The sequence below is a fragment of the Anomaloglossus baeobatrachus genome, unplaced genomic scaffold (assembly GCF_048569485.1).
Source record: "Anomaloglossus baeobatrachus isolate aAnoBae1 unplaced genomic scaffold, aAnoBae1.hap1 Scaffold_244, whole genome shotgun sequence".
NCBI classification, from domain to species: Eukaryota; Metazoa; Chordata; class Amphibia; order Anura; family Aromobatidae; genus Anomaloglossus; species Anomaloglossus baeobatrachus.
Genome location: NW_027442061.1, coordinates 196,307 through 210,521, shown reverse-complemented (window position 1 = coordinate 210,521; position 14,215 = coordinate 196,307). Strand labels below are relative to the sequence as shown.

The window sequence follows — 14,215 nt, the reverse complement described above, 5'->3', positions numbered from 1 at the left end:
GAATGTCAGGGTGTAGTGTGCGGCTGTACATTACCTGGTGTGTATGAATGTCAGGGTGTAGTGTGCGGCTGTACATTACCTGCTGTGTATGAATGTCAGGGTGTAGTGTGCGGCTGTGCATTACCTGCTGTGTATGAATGTCAGGGTGTAGTGTGCGGCTGTACATTACCTGGTGTGTATGAATGTCAGCGTGTAGTGTGCGGCTGTACATTACCTGGTGTGTATGAATGTCAGCGTGTAGTGTGCGGCTGTACATTACCTGGTGTGTATGAATGTCAGGGTGTAGTGTGCGGCTGTACATTACCTGCTGTGTATGAATGTCAGCGTGTAGTGTGCGGCTGTACATTACCTGCTGTGTATGAATGTCAGGGTGTAGTGTGCGGCTGTGCATTACCTGCTGTGTATGAATGTCAGGGTGTAGTGTGCGGCTGTAGATTACCTGCTGTGTATGAATGTCAGCGTGTAGTGTGCGGCTGTACATTACCTGATGTGTATGAATGTCAGGGTTGTAGTGTGCGGCTGTACATTACCTGCTGTGTATGAATGTCAGGGTGTAGTGTGCGGCTGTACATTACCTGGTGTGTATGAATGTCGGGGTGTAGTGTGCGGCTGTACATTACCTGCTGTGTATAAATGTCAGCGTGTAGTGTGCGGCTGTACATTACCTGGTGTGTATGAATGTCAGCGTGTAGTGTGCGGCTGTACATTACCTGGTGTGTATGAATGTCAGGGTGTAGTGTGCGGCTGTACATTACCTGCTGTGTATGAATGTCAGGGTGTAGTGTGCGGCTGTACATTACCTGCTGTGTATGAATGTCAGGGTGTAGTGTGCGGCTGTGCATTACCTGCTGTGTATGAATGTCAGGGTGTAGTGTGCGGCTGTACATTACCTGCTGTGTATAAATGTCAGCGTGTAGTGTGCGGCTGTACATTACCTGGTGTGTATGAATGTCGGGGTGTAGTGTGCGGCTGTACATTACCTGCTGTGTATGAATGTCAGGGTGTAGTGTGCGGCTGTGCATTACCTGCTGTGTATGAATGTCAGGGTGTAGTGTGCGGCTGTACATTACCTGGTGTGTATGAATGTCAGGGTCGTAGTGTGCGGCTGTACATTACCTGCTGTGTATGAATGTCAGGGTGTAGTGTGCGGCTGTACATTACCTGCTGTGTATGAATGTCAGGGTGTAGTGTGCAGCTGTACATTGCCTGGTGTGTATGAATGTCAGGGTGTAGTGTGCAGCTGTACATTGCCTGGTGTGTATGACTGTTGTCAGGGTGTAGTGTGTGGCTATACATTGCCTGGTGTGTATGAATGTCAGGGTGTAGTGTGCAGCTGTACCTGCTGTGTATGAATGTCAGGGTGTAGTGTGCGGCTGTACATTGCCTGGTGTGTATGAATGTCAGGGTGTAGTGTGCGGCTGTACATTGCCTGGTGTGGATGAATCTCAGGGTGTAGTGTGCGGCTGTACATTTCCTGGTCAGTGTATGAATGTCGGGTTGTAGTATGTGGCTGTACATTACCTGGTGTGTATGAATGTCAAAGCGTAATGTGCGGCTGTACATTGCCTGGTGTGTATGAATGTCAGGGTATAGTGTGCGGCTGTACATTGCCTGGTGTGTATGAATGTCAGGGTATAATGTGCGGCTGTACATTGCCTGGTGTGTATGAATGTCGGGGTGTAGTGTGCGGCTGTACATTGCCTGGTGTGTATGAATGTCAGGGTATAATGTGCGGCTGTGTATTGCCTGGTGTGTATGAATGTCAGGGTATAGTGTGCGGCTGTACATTGCCTTGTGTGTATGAATGTCAGGGTCGTAGTGTGCGGCTGTACATTACCTGCTGTGTATGAATGTCAGGGTATAATGTGCGGCTGTACATTGCCTGGTGTGTATGAATGTCAGTGTATAATGTGCGGCTGTACATTACCTGGTGTGTGTGGGTGAAGTGTGTGGGTGTAGTGTGTGGCTGTACATTACCTGCTGTGTATGAATGTCAGGGTTTAGTGTGCGGCTGTACATTGCCTGGTGTGTATGAATGTCAGGGTGTAGTGTGCGGCTGTACATTACCTGGTGTGTACGAATGTCAGGGTGTAGTGTGCGGCTGTACATTACCTGGTCAGTGTATGAATGTCGGGTAGTAGTATGTGGCTGTACATTGCCTGGTGTGTATGAATGTCAGGGTGTAGTGTGCGGCTGTATGATACCTGGTGTGAATGAATGTCAGGGTGTAGTGTGCGGCTGTACGATACCTGGTGTGTATGAATGTCGGGGTGTAGTGTGCGGCTGTACGATACCTGGTGTGTATGAATGTCGGGGTGTAGTGTGCGGCTGTACGATACCTGGTGTGTATAAATGTCGGGGTGTAGTGTGCGGTTGTACGATACCTGCTGTGTATGAATGTCAGGGTGTTGTGTGCGACTGTACATTGCCTGGTGTGTATGAATGTCAGGGTGTAGTGTGCGGCTGTACATTGCCTGGTGTGTATGAATGTCAGGGTGTAGTATGTGGCTGTACATTGCCTGGTGTGTATGAATGTCGGGGTGTAGTGTGCAGCTGTACATTGCCTGGTGTGTATGAATGTCAGGGTGTAGTGTGCGGCTGTACATTACCTGCTGTGTTTGAATGTCAGGGTGTAGTGCGCGGCTGTTCATTACCTGCTGTGTATGAATGTCAGGGTGTAGTGTGCAGCTGTACATTACCTGGTGTGTATGAATGTCAGGGTGTAGTGTGCGGCTGTACATTACCTGGTCAGTGTATGAATGTTGGGTTGTAGTATGTGTCTGTACATTGCCTGGTGTGTATGAATGTCGGGGTGTAGTGTTTGGCTGTACATTGCCTGGTGTGTATGAATGTCAGGGTGTAGTGTGCGGCTGTACATTACCTGGTCAGTGTATGAATGTCGGGTTGTAGTATGTGGCTGTACATTGCCTGGTGTGTATGAATGTCAGGGTGTAGTGTGCAGCCATACATTGCCTGGTGTGTATGAATGTCAGGGTATAGTGTGCGGCTGTACATTGCCTGGTGTGTATGAATGTCAGTGTATAATGTGCGGCTGTACATTACCTGGTGTGTATGAATGTCAGGGTGTAGTGTGCAGCTGTACATTGCCTGGTGTGTATGAATGTCGGGGTGTAGTGTTCGGCTGTACATTGCCTGGTGTGTATGAATGTCAGGGTGTAGTGTGCGGCTGTACATTACCTGGTCAGTGTATGAATGTCGGGTTGTAGTATGTGGCTGTACATTGCCTGGTGTGTATGAATGTCGGGGTGTAGTGTGCGACTGTACATTACCTGGTCAGTGTATGAATGTCGGGTTGTAGTATGCGGCTGTACATTACCTGCTGTGTATGAATGTCGGGTTGTAGTATGTGGCTGTACATTACCTGGTGTGTATGAATGTCAGGGGGTAGTGTGTGGCTGTACATTATTTGGTGTGTATGAATGTTGGGGTGTAGTGTGCGGCTGTACATTACCTGGTGTGTATGAATGTCAGGGTGTAGTGTGTGGCTATACATTACCTGGTGTGTATGAATGTCAGGGTGTAGTGTGCAGCTGTACATTGCCTGGTGTGTATGAATGTCGGGGTGTAGTGTTCGGCTGTACATTGCCTGGTGTGTATGAATGTCAGGGTGTAGTGTGCGGCTGTACATTACCTGGTCAGTGTATGAATGTCGGGTTGTAGTATGTGGCTGTACATTACCTGGTGTGTATGAATGTCAGGGTGTAGTGTGCGGTTGTACATTACTTGGTGTGTATGAATGTCAGGGCGTAATGTGCGGCTGTACATTGCCTGGTGTGTATGAATGTCAGGGTATAGTGTGCGGCTGTACATTGCCTGGTGTGTATGAATGTCAGGGTATAATGTGCGGCTGTACATTGCCTGGTGTGTATGAATGTCAGGGTATAATGTGCGGCTGTACATTGCCTGGTGTGTATGAATGTCAGGGTATAATGTGCGGCTGTACATTGCCTGGTGTGTATGAATGTCGGGGTGTAGTGTGCGGCTGTACATTGCCTGGTGTGTATGAATGTCAGGGTGTAGTGTGCTGCTGTACATTACCTGGTGTGGATGAATCTCAGGGTGTAGTGTGCGGCTGTACATTGCCTGGTGTGTATGAATGTCAGGGTATAGTGTGCGGCTGTACATTGCCTTGTGTGTATGAATGTCAGGGTATAATGTGCGGCTGTACATTGCCTGGTGTGTATGAATGTCAGTGTATAATGTGCGGCTGTACATTACCTGGTGTGTATGAATGTCGGGGTGTAGTGTGTGGCTGTACATTGCCTGGTGTGTATGAATGTCAGGGTGTAGTGTGCAGCTGTACATTGCCTGGTGTGTATGAATGTCGGGGTGTAGTGTTCGGCTGTACATTGCCTGGTGTGTATGAATGTCAGGGTGTAGTGTGCGGCTGTACATTACCTGGTCAGTGTATGAATGTCGGGTTGTAGTATGTGGCTGTACATTGCCTGGTGTGTATGAATGTCGGGGTGTAGTGTTCGGCTGTACATTGCCTGGTGTGTATGAATGTCAGGGTGTAGTGTGCGGCTGTACATTACCTGGTCTGTGTATGATGTCGGGTTGTAGTATGCGGCTGTACATTACCTGGTCAGTGTATGAATGTCGGGTTGTAGTATGCGGCTGTACATTACCTGCTGTGTATGAATGTCGGGTTGTAGTATGTGGCTGTACATTACCTGGTGTGTATGAATGTCAGGGGGTAGTGTGTGGCTGTACATTATTTGGTGTGTATGAATGTTGGGGTGTAGTGTGCGGCTGTACATTACCTGATGTGTATGAATGTCAGGGTGTAGTGTGCGGCTGTACATTACCTGGTCAGTGTATGAATGTCGGGTTGTAGTATGTAGCTGTACATTACCTGGTGTGTATGAATGTCAGGGTGTAGTGTGCGGTTGTACATTACTTGGTGTGTATGAATGTCAGGGCGTAATGTGCGGCTGTACATTGCCTGGTGTGTATGAATGTCAGGGTATAATGTGCGGCTGTACATTGCCTGGTGTGTATGAATGTCAGGGTATAATGTGCGGCTGTACATTGCCTGGTGTGTATGAATGTCAGGGTATAATGTGCGGCTGTACATTGCCTGGTGTGTATGAATGTCGGGGTGTAGTGTGCGGCTGTACATTGCCTGGTGTGTATGAATGTCAGGGTGTAGTGTGCTGCTGTACATTACCTGGTGTGGATGAATCTCAGGGTGTAGTGTGCGGCTGTACATTGCCTGGTGTGTATGAATGTCAGGGTATAGTGTGCGGCTGTACATTGCCTGGTGTGTATGAATGTCAGTGTATAATGTGCGGCTGTACATTACCTGGTGTGTATGAATGTCGGGGTGTAGTGTGTGGCTGTACATTGCCTGGTGTGTATGAATGTCAGGGTGTAGTGTTCGGCTGTACATTGCCTGGTGTGTATGAATGTCAGGGTGTAGTGTGCGGCTGTACATTACCTGGTCAGTGTATGAATGTCGGGTTGTAGTATGTGGCTGTACATTGCCTGGTGTGTATGAATGTCGGGGTGTAGTGTTCGGCTGTACATTGCCTGGTGTGTATGAATGTCAGGGTGTAGTGTGCGGCTGTACATTACCTGGTCTGTGTATGAATGTCGGGTTGTAGTATGCGGCTGTACATTACCTGGTCAGTGTATGAATGTCGGGTTGTAGTATGCGGCTGTACATTACCTGCTGTGTATGAATGTCGGGTTGTAGTATGCGGCTGTACATTACCTGCTGTGTATGAATGTTGGGGTGTAGTGTGCGGCTGTACATTACCTGATGTGTGTGAATGTCAGGGTGTAGTGTGTTGCTGTACATTACCTGCTGTGTGTGAATGTCAGGGTGTAGTGTGCGGCTGTACATTACCTGGTCAGTGTATGAATGTCGGGTTGTAGTATGTGGCTGTACATTACCTGGTGTGTATGAATGTCAGGGTGTAGTGTGCGGTTGTACATTACTTGGTGTGTATGAATGTCAGGGCGTAATGTGCGGCTGTACATTGCCTGGTGTGTATGAATGTCAGGGTATAGTGTGCGGCTGTACATTGCCTGGTGTGTATGAATGTCAGGGTATAATGTGCGGCTGTACATTCCCTGGTGTGTGTGCGTGTAGTGTGTGGCTGTACATTACCTGCTGTGTATGAATGTCAGGGTGTAGTGTGCGGCTGTACATTGCCTGGTCTGTATGAATGTCAGGGTGTAGTGTGCGGCTGTACATTACCTGGTGTGTACGAATGTCAGGGTGTAGTGTGCGGCTGTACATTACCTGGTCAGTGTATGAATGTCGGGTTGTAGTATGTAGCTGTACATTACCTGGTGTGTATGAATGTCAGGGTGTAGTGTGCGGTTGTACATTACTTGGTGTGTATGAATGTCAGGGCGTAATGTGCGGCTGTACATTGCCTGGTGTGTATGAATGTCAGGGTATAATGTGCGGCTGTACATTGCCTGGTGTGTATGAATGTCAGGGTATAATGTGCGGCTGTACATTGCCTGGTGTGTATGAATGTCAGGGTATAATGTGCGGCTGTACATTGCCTGGTGTGTATGAATGTCGGGGTGTAGTGTGCGGCTGTACATTGCCTGGTGTGTATGAATGTCAGGGTGTAGTGTGCTGCTGTACATTACCTGGTGTGGATGAATCTCAGGGTGTAGTGTGCGGCTGTACATTGCCTGGTGTGTATGAATGTCAGGGTATAGTGTGCGGCTGTACATTGCCTGGTGTGTATGAATGTCAGTGTATAATGTGCGGCTGTACATTACCTGGTGTGTATGAATGTCGGGGTGTAGTGTGTGGCTGTACATTGCCTGGTGTGTATGAATGTCAGGGTGTAGTGTTCGGCTGTACATTGCCTGGTGTGTATGAATGTCAGGGTGTAGTGTGCGGCTGTACATTACCTGGTCAGTGTATGAATGTCGGGTTGTAGTATGTGGCTGTACATTGCCTGGTGTGTATGAATGTCGGGGTGTAGTGTTCGGCTGTACATTGCCTGGTGTGTATGAATGTCAGGGTGTAGTGTGCGGCTGTACATTACCTGGTCTGTGTATGAATGTCGGGTTGTAGTATGCGGCTGTACATTACCTGGTCAGTGTATGAATGTCGGGTTGTAGTATGCGGCTGTACATTACCTGCTGTGTATGAATGTCGGGTTGTAGTATGCGGCTGTACATTACCTGCTGTGTATGAATGTTGGGGTGTAGTGTGCGGCTGTACATTACCTGATGTGTGTGAATGTCAGGGTGTAGTGTGTTGCTGTACATTACCTGCTGTGTGTGAATGTCAGGGTGTAGTGTGCGGCTGTACATTACCTGGTCAGTGTATGAATGTCGGGTTGTAGTATGTGGCTGTACATTACCTGGTGTGTATGAATGTCAGGGTGTAGTGTGCGGTTGTACATTACTTGGTGTGTATGAATGTCAGGGCGTAATGTGCGGCTGTACATTGCCTGGTGTGTATGAATGTCAGGGTATAGTGTGCGGCTGTACATTGCCTGGTGTGTATGAATGTCAGGGTATAATGTGCGGCTGTACATTCCCTGGTGTGTGTGCGTGTAGTGTGTGGCTGTACATTACCTGCTGTGTATGAATGTCAGGGTGTAGTGTGCGGCTGTACATTGCCTGGTCTGTATGAATGTCAGGGTGTAGTGTGCGGCTGTACATTACCTGGTGTGTACGAATGTCAGGGTGTAGTGTGCGGCTGTACATTACCTGGTCAGTGTATGAATGTCGGGTAGTAGTATGTGCCTGTACATTGCCTGGTGTGTATGAATGTCAGGGTGTAGTGTGCGGCTGTACATTACCTGGTGTGTATGAATGTCAAGGTGTAGTGTGCGGCTGTATGATACCTGGTGTGTATGAATGTCAGGGTGTAGTGTGCGGCTGTACGATACCTGGTGTGTATGAATGTCAGGGTGTAGTGTGCGGCTGTACATTGCCTGGTGTGTATGAATGTCAGGGTATAGTGTGCGGCTGTACATTGCCTGGTGTGTATGAATGTCAGGGTATAATGTGCGGCTGTACATTACCTGGTGTGTGTGGGTGTAGTGTGTGGCTGTACATTGCCTGGTGTGTATGAATGTCAGGGTGTAGTGTGCGGCTGTACATTACCTGGTCAGTGTATGAATGTCGGGTAGTAGTATGTGCCTGTACATTGCCTGGTGTGTATGAATGTCAGGGTGTAGTGTGCGGCTGTACATTACCTGGTGTGTATGAATGTCAAGGTGTAGTGTGCGGCTGTATGATACCTGGTGTGTATGAAAGTCAGGGTGTAGTGTGCGGCTGTACGATACCTGGTGTGTATGAATGTCAGGGTGTAGTGTGCGGCTGTACATTGCCTGGTGTGTATGAATGTCAGGGTATAGTGTGCGGCTGTACATTGCCTGGTGTGTATGAATGTCAGTGTATAATGTGCGGCTGTACATTACCTGGTGTGTGTGGGTGTAGTGTGTGGCTGTACATTGCCTGGTGTGTATGAATGTCAGGGTGTAGTGTGCGGCTGTACATTACCTGGTGTGTACGAATGTCAGGTAGTAGTATGTGCCTGTACATTGCCTGGTGTGTATGAATGTCGGGTAGTAGTATGTGCCTGTACATTGCCTGGTGTGTATGAATGTCAGGGTGTAGTGTGCGGCTGTACTTTACCTGGTGTGTATGAATGTCAAGGTGTAGTGTGCGGCTGTATGATACCTGGTGTGTATGAATGTCAGGGTGTAGTGTGCGGCTGTACGATACCTGGTGTGTATGAATGTCAGGGTGTAGTGTGCGGCTGTACGATACCTGGTGTGTATGAATGTCAGGGTGTAGTGTGCGGGTGTACGATACCTGCTGTGTATGAATGTCAGGGTGTTGTGTTTGGCTGTATATTGCCTGGTGTGTATGAATGTCAGGGTGTAATGTGTGGCTGTACATCGCCTGGTGTGTATGAATGTCGGGGTGTAGTGCGGCTGTACATTACCTGTGGTGTATAAATGTCGGGGTGTAGTGTGCGGCTGTACATTACCTGTGGTGTATAAATGTCGGGGTGTAGTGCACTTTTATGTGCAAATATAATTAAAGTTTGGGTGTACATTTCTTTGTGTCACAGTAAAGTGTGTGGTGCTTGTCATGTGAGTGTGTATGTTGTAGTCCGGCTGTACATTAGTGGTTTGCGTGTCTTATGAGCTGCTGTATAGTACTTAGAGCTGTCTATATCAGTGTATTGTGCGGCTGTATATTACTTAGCGCTGTCTATATCAGTGTATTGTGCGGTTGTGTATTACTTAGAGCTGTCTATATCAGTGTATTGTGCGGTTGTGTATTACTTAGAGCTGTCTATATCAGTGTATTGTGCGGCTGTGTATTACTTAGAGCTGTCTATATCAGTGTATTGTGCGGTTGTGTATTACTTAGCGCTGTCTATATCAGTGTATTGTGCTGCTGTATATTACTTAGCGCTGTCTATATCAGTGTATTGTGCGGTTGTGTATTACTTAGAGCTGTCTATATCAGTGTATTGTGCGGCTGTGTATTACTTAGCGCTGTCTATATCAGTGTATTGTGCGGCTGTATATTACTTAGCGCTGTCTATATCAGTGTATTGTGCGGCTGTATATTACTTAGACCTGTCTATATCAGTGTATTGTGCGGCTGTGTATTACTTAGAGCTGTCTATATCAGTGTATTGTGCGGCTGTGTATTACTTAGAGCTGTCTATATCAGTGTATTGTGCTGCTGTATATTACTTAGACCTGTCTATATCAGTGTATTGTGCGGCTGTATATTACTTAGACCTGTCTATATCAGTGTATTGTGCAGCTGTATATTACTTAGAGCTGTCTATATCAGTGTATTGTGCTGCTGTATATTACTTAGACCTGTCTATATCAGTGTATTGTGCGGCTGTATATTACTTAGAGCTGTCTATATCAGTGTATTGTGCTGCTGTATATTACTTAGACCTGTCTATATCAGTGTATTGTGCAGCTGTATATTACTTAGAGCTGTCTATATCAGTGTATTGTGCAGCTGTATATTACTTAGAGCTGTCTATATCAGTGTATTGTGCAGCTGTATATTACTTAGAGCTGTCTATATCAGTGTATTGTGCGGCTGTATATTACTTAGCGCTGTCTATATCAGTGTATTGTGCGGCTGTATATTACTTAGCGCTGTCTATATCAGTGTATTGTGCGGCTGTGTATTACTTAGCGCTGTCTATATCAGTGTATTGTGCGGCTGTATATTACTTAGCGCTGTCTATATCAGTGTATTGTGCGGCTGTGTATTACTTAGAGCTGTCTATATCAGTGTATTGTGCGGCTGTATATTACTTAGCGCTGTCTATATCAGTGTATTGTGCAGCTGTATATTACTTAGAGCTGTCTATATCAGTGTATTGTGCGGCTGTATATTACTTAGCGCTGTCTATATCAGTGTATTGTGCGGCTGTATATTACTTAGCGCTGTCTATATCAGTGTATTGTGCTGCTGTATATTACTTAGCGCTGTCTATATCAGTGTATTGTGCGGCTGTGTATTACTTAGAGCTGTCTATATCAGTGTATTGTGCGGTTGTGTATTACTTAGAGCTGTCTATATCAGTGTATTGTGCGGCTGTGTATTACTTAGAGCTGTCTATATCAGTGTATTGTGCGGCTGTATATTACTTAGAGCTGTCTATATCAGTGTATTGTGCGGCTGTATATTACTTAGCGCTGTCTATATCAGTGTATTGTGCGGCTGTATATTACTTAGAGCTGTCTATATCAGTGTATTGTGCGGCTGTATATTACTTAGAGCTGTCTATATCAGTGTATTGTGCGGCTGTATATTACTTAGAGCTGTCTATATCAGTGTATTGTGCGGCTGTATATTACTTAGAGCTGTCTATATCAGTGTATTGTGCGGCTGTATATTACTTAGCGCTGTCTATATCAGTGTATTGTGCGGCTGTATATTACTTAGAGCTGTCTATATCAGTGTATTGTGCGGCTGTGTATTACTTAGAGCTGTCTATATCAGTGTATTGTGCGGCTGTGTATTACTTAGAGCTGTCTATATCAGTGTATTGTGCGGCTGTGTATTACTTAGCGCTGTCTATATCAGTGTATTGTGCGGCTGTATATTACTTAGCGCTGTCTATATCAGTGTATTGTGCTGCTGTATATTACTTAGAGCTGTCTATATCAGTGTATTGTGCGGCTGTGTATTACTTAGAGCTGTCTATATCAGTGTATTGTGCGGCTGTGTATTACTTAGAGCTGTCTATATCAGTGTATTGTGCTGCTGTATATTACTTAGACCTGTCTATATCAGTGTATTGTGCGGCTGTATATTACTTAGAGCTGTCTATATCAGTGTATTGTGCTGCTGTATATTACTTAGACCTGTCTATATCAGTGTATTGTGCAGCTGTATATTACTTAGAGCTGTCTATATCAGTGTATTGTGCTGCTGTATATTACTTAGACCTGTCTATATCAGTGTATTGTGCGGCTGTATATTACTTAGCGCTGTCTATATCAGTGTATTGTGCGGCTGTGTATTACTTAGACCTGTCTATATCAGTGTATTGTGCGGCTGTATATTACTTAGAGCTGTCTATATCAGTGTATTGTGCTGCTGTATATTACTTAGACCTGTCTATATCAGTGTATTGTGCAGCTGTATATTACTTAGAGCTGTCTATATCAGTGTATTGTGCTGCTGTATATTACTTAGCGCTGTCTATATCAGTGTATTGTGCAGCTGTATATTACTTAGAGCTGTCTATATCAGTGTATTGTGCTGCTGTATATTACTTAGAGCTGTCTATATCAGTGTATTGTGCTGCTGTATATTACTTAGCGCTGTCTATATCAGTGTATTGTGCAGCTGTATATTACTTAGAGCTGTCTATATCAGTGTATTGTGCAGCTGTATATTACTTAGCGCTGTCTATATCAGTGTATTGTGCGGTTGTGTATTGCTTAGCGCTGTCTATATCAGTGTATTGTGCAGCTGTATATTACTTAGAGCTGTCTATATCAGTGTATTGTGCAGCTGTATATTACTTAGCGCTGTCTATATCAGTGTATTGTGCAGCTGTGTATTGCTTAGCGCTGTCTATATCAGTGTATTGTGCTGCTGTATAATACTTAGCGCTGTCTATATCAGTGTATTGTGCGGCTGTATATTACTTAGCGCTGTCTATATCAGTGTATTGTGCGGCTGTGTATTACTTAGCGCTGTCTATATCAGTGTATTGTGCGGCTGTGTATTACTTAGCGCTGTCTATATCAGTGTATTGTGCGGCTGTGTATTACTTAGAGCTGTCTATATCAGTGTATTGTGCGGCTGTATATTAGCGCTGTCTATATCAGTGTATTGTGCGGTTGTGTATTACTTAGAGCTGTCTATATCAGTGTATTGTGCGGCTGTGTATTACTTAGCGCTGTCTATATCAGTGTATTGTGCAGCTGTATATTACTTAGCGCTGTCTATATCAGTGTATTGTGCGGTTGTATATTACTTAGCGCTGTCTATATCAGTGTATTGTGCGGCTGTATATTACTTAGACCTGTCTATATCAGTGTATTGTGCGGCTGTGTATTACTTAGAGCTGTCTATATCAGTGTATTGTGCGGCTGTGTATTACTTAGAGCTGTCTATATCAGTGTATTGTGCGGCTGTGTATTACTTAGAGCTGTCTATATCAGTGTATTGTGCGGCTGTATATTACTTAGAGCTGTCTATATCAGTGTATTGTGCTGCTGTATATTACTTAGACCTGTCTATATCAGTGTATTGTGCAGCTGTATATTACTTAGAGCTGTCTATATCAGTGTATTGTGCTGCTGTATATTACTTAGACCTGTCTATATCAGTGTATTGTGCGGCTGTATATTACTTAGAGCTGTCTATATCAGTGTATTGTGCTGCTGTATATTACTTAGACCTGTCTATATCAGTGTATTGTGCAGCTGTATATTACTTAGAGCTGTCTATATCAGTGTATTGTGCAGCTGTATATTACTTAGAGCTGTCTATATCAGTGTATTGTGCAGCTGTATATTACTTAGAGCTGTCTATATCAGTGTATTGTGCAGCTGTATATTACTTAGAGCTGTCTATATCAGTGTATTGTGCGGCTGTATATTACTTAGCGCTGTCTATATCAGTGTATTGTGCGGCTGTATATTACTTAGCGCTGTCTATATCAGTGTATTGTGCGGCTGTGTATTACTTAGCGCTGTCTATATCAGTGTATTGTGCGGCTGTATATTACTTAGCGCTGTCTATATCAGTGTATTGTGCGGCTGTGTATTACTTAGAGCTGTCTATATCAGTGTATTGTGCGGCTGTATATTACTTAGCGCTGTCTATATCAGTGTATTGTGCAGCTGTATATTACTTAGAGCTGTCTATATCAGTGTATTGTGCGGCTGTATATTACTTAGCGCTGTCTATATCAGTGTATTGTGCGGCTGTATATTACTTAGCGCTGTCTATATCAGTGTATTGTGCTGCTGTATATTACTTAGCGCTGTCTATATCAGTGTATTGTGCGGCTGTGTATTACTTAGAGCTGTCTATATCAGTGTATTGTGCGGTTGTGTATTACTTAGAGCTGTCTATATCAGTGTATTGTGCGGCTGTGTATTACTTAGAGCTGTCTATATCAGTGTATTGTGCGGCTGTATATTACTTAGAGCTGTCTATATCAGTGTATTGTGCGGCTGTATATTACTTAGCGCTGTCTATATCAGTGTATTGTGCGGCTGTATATTACTTAGAGCTGTCTATATCAGTGTATTGTGCGGCTGTATATTACTTAGAGCTGTCTATATCAGTGTATTGTGCGGCTGTATATTACTTAGCGCTGTCTATATCAGTGTATTGTGCGGCTGTATATTACTTAGAGCTGTCTATATCAGTGTATTGTGCGGCTGTATATTACTTAGCGCTGTCTATATCAGTGTATTGTGCGGCTGTATATTACTTAGCGCTGTCTATATCAGTGTATTGTGCGGCTGTGTATTACTTAGAGCTGTCTATATCAGTGTATTGTGTGGCTGTGTATTACTTAGCGCTGTCTATATCAGTGTATTGTGCGGCTGTATATTACTTAGCGCTGTCTATATCAGTGTATTGTGCGGCTGTGTATTACTTAGAGCTGTCTATATCAGTGTATTGTGCGGCTGTGTATTACTTAGAGCTGTCTATATCAGTGTATTGTGCGGCTGTGTATTAC

The 14,215-nt window shown here is 44.9% G+C and overlaps 1 protein-coding gene across 6 annotated transcripts in view; it reads left to right on the top strand.

The window, feature by feature from the left end:
- MINK1 (misshapen like kinase 1) overlaps window positions 1-14,215 on the top strand; it is a 155,423-nt gene that overhangs the window by 132,695 nt on the left and 8,513 nt on the right. The window lies entirely within an intron of this gene.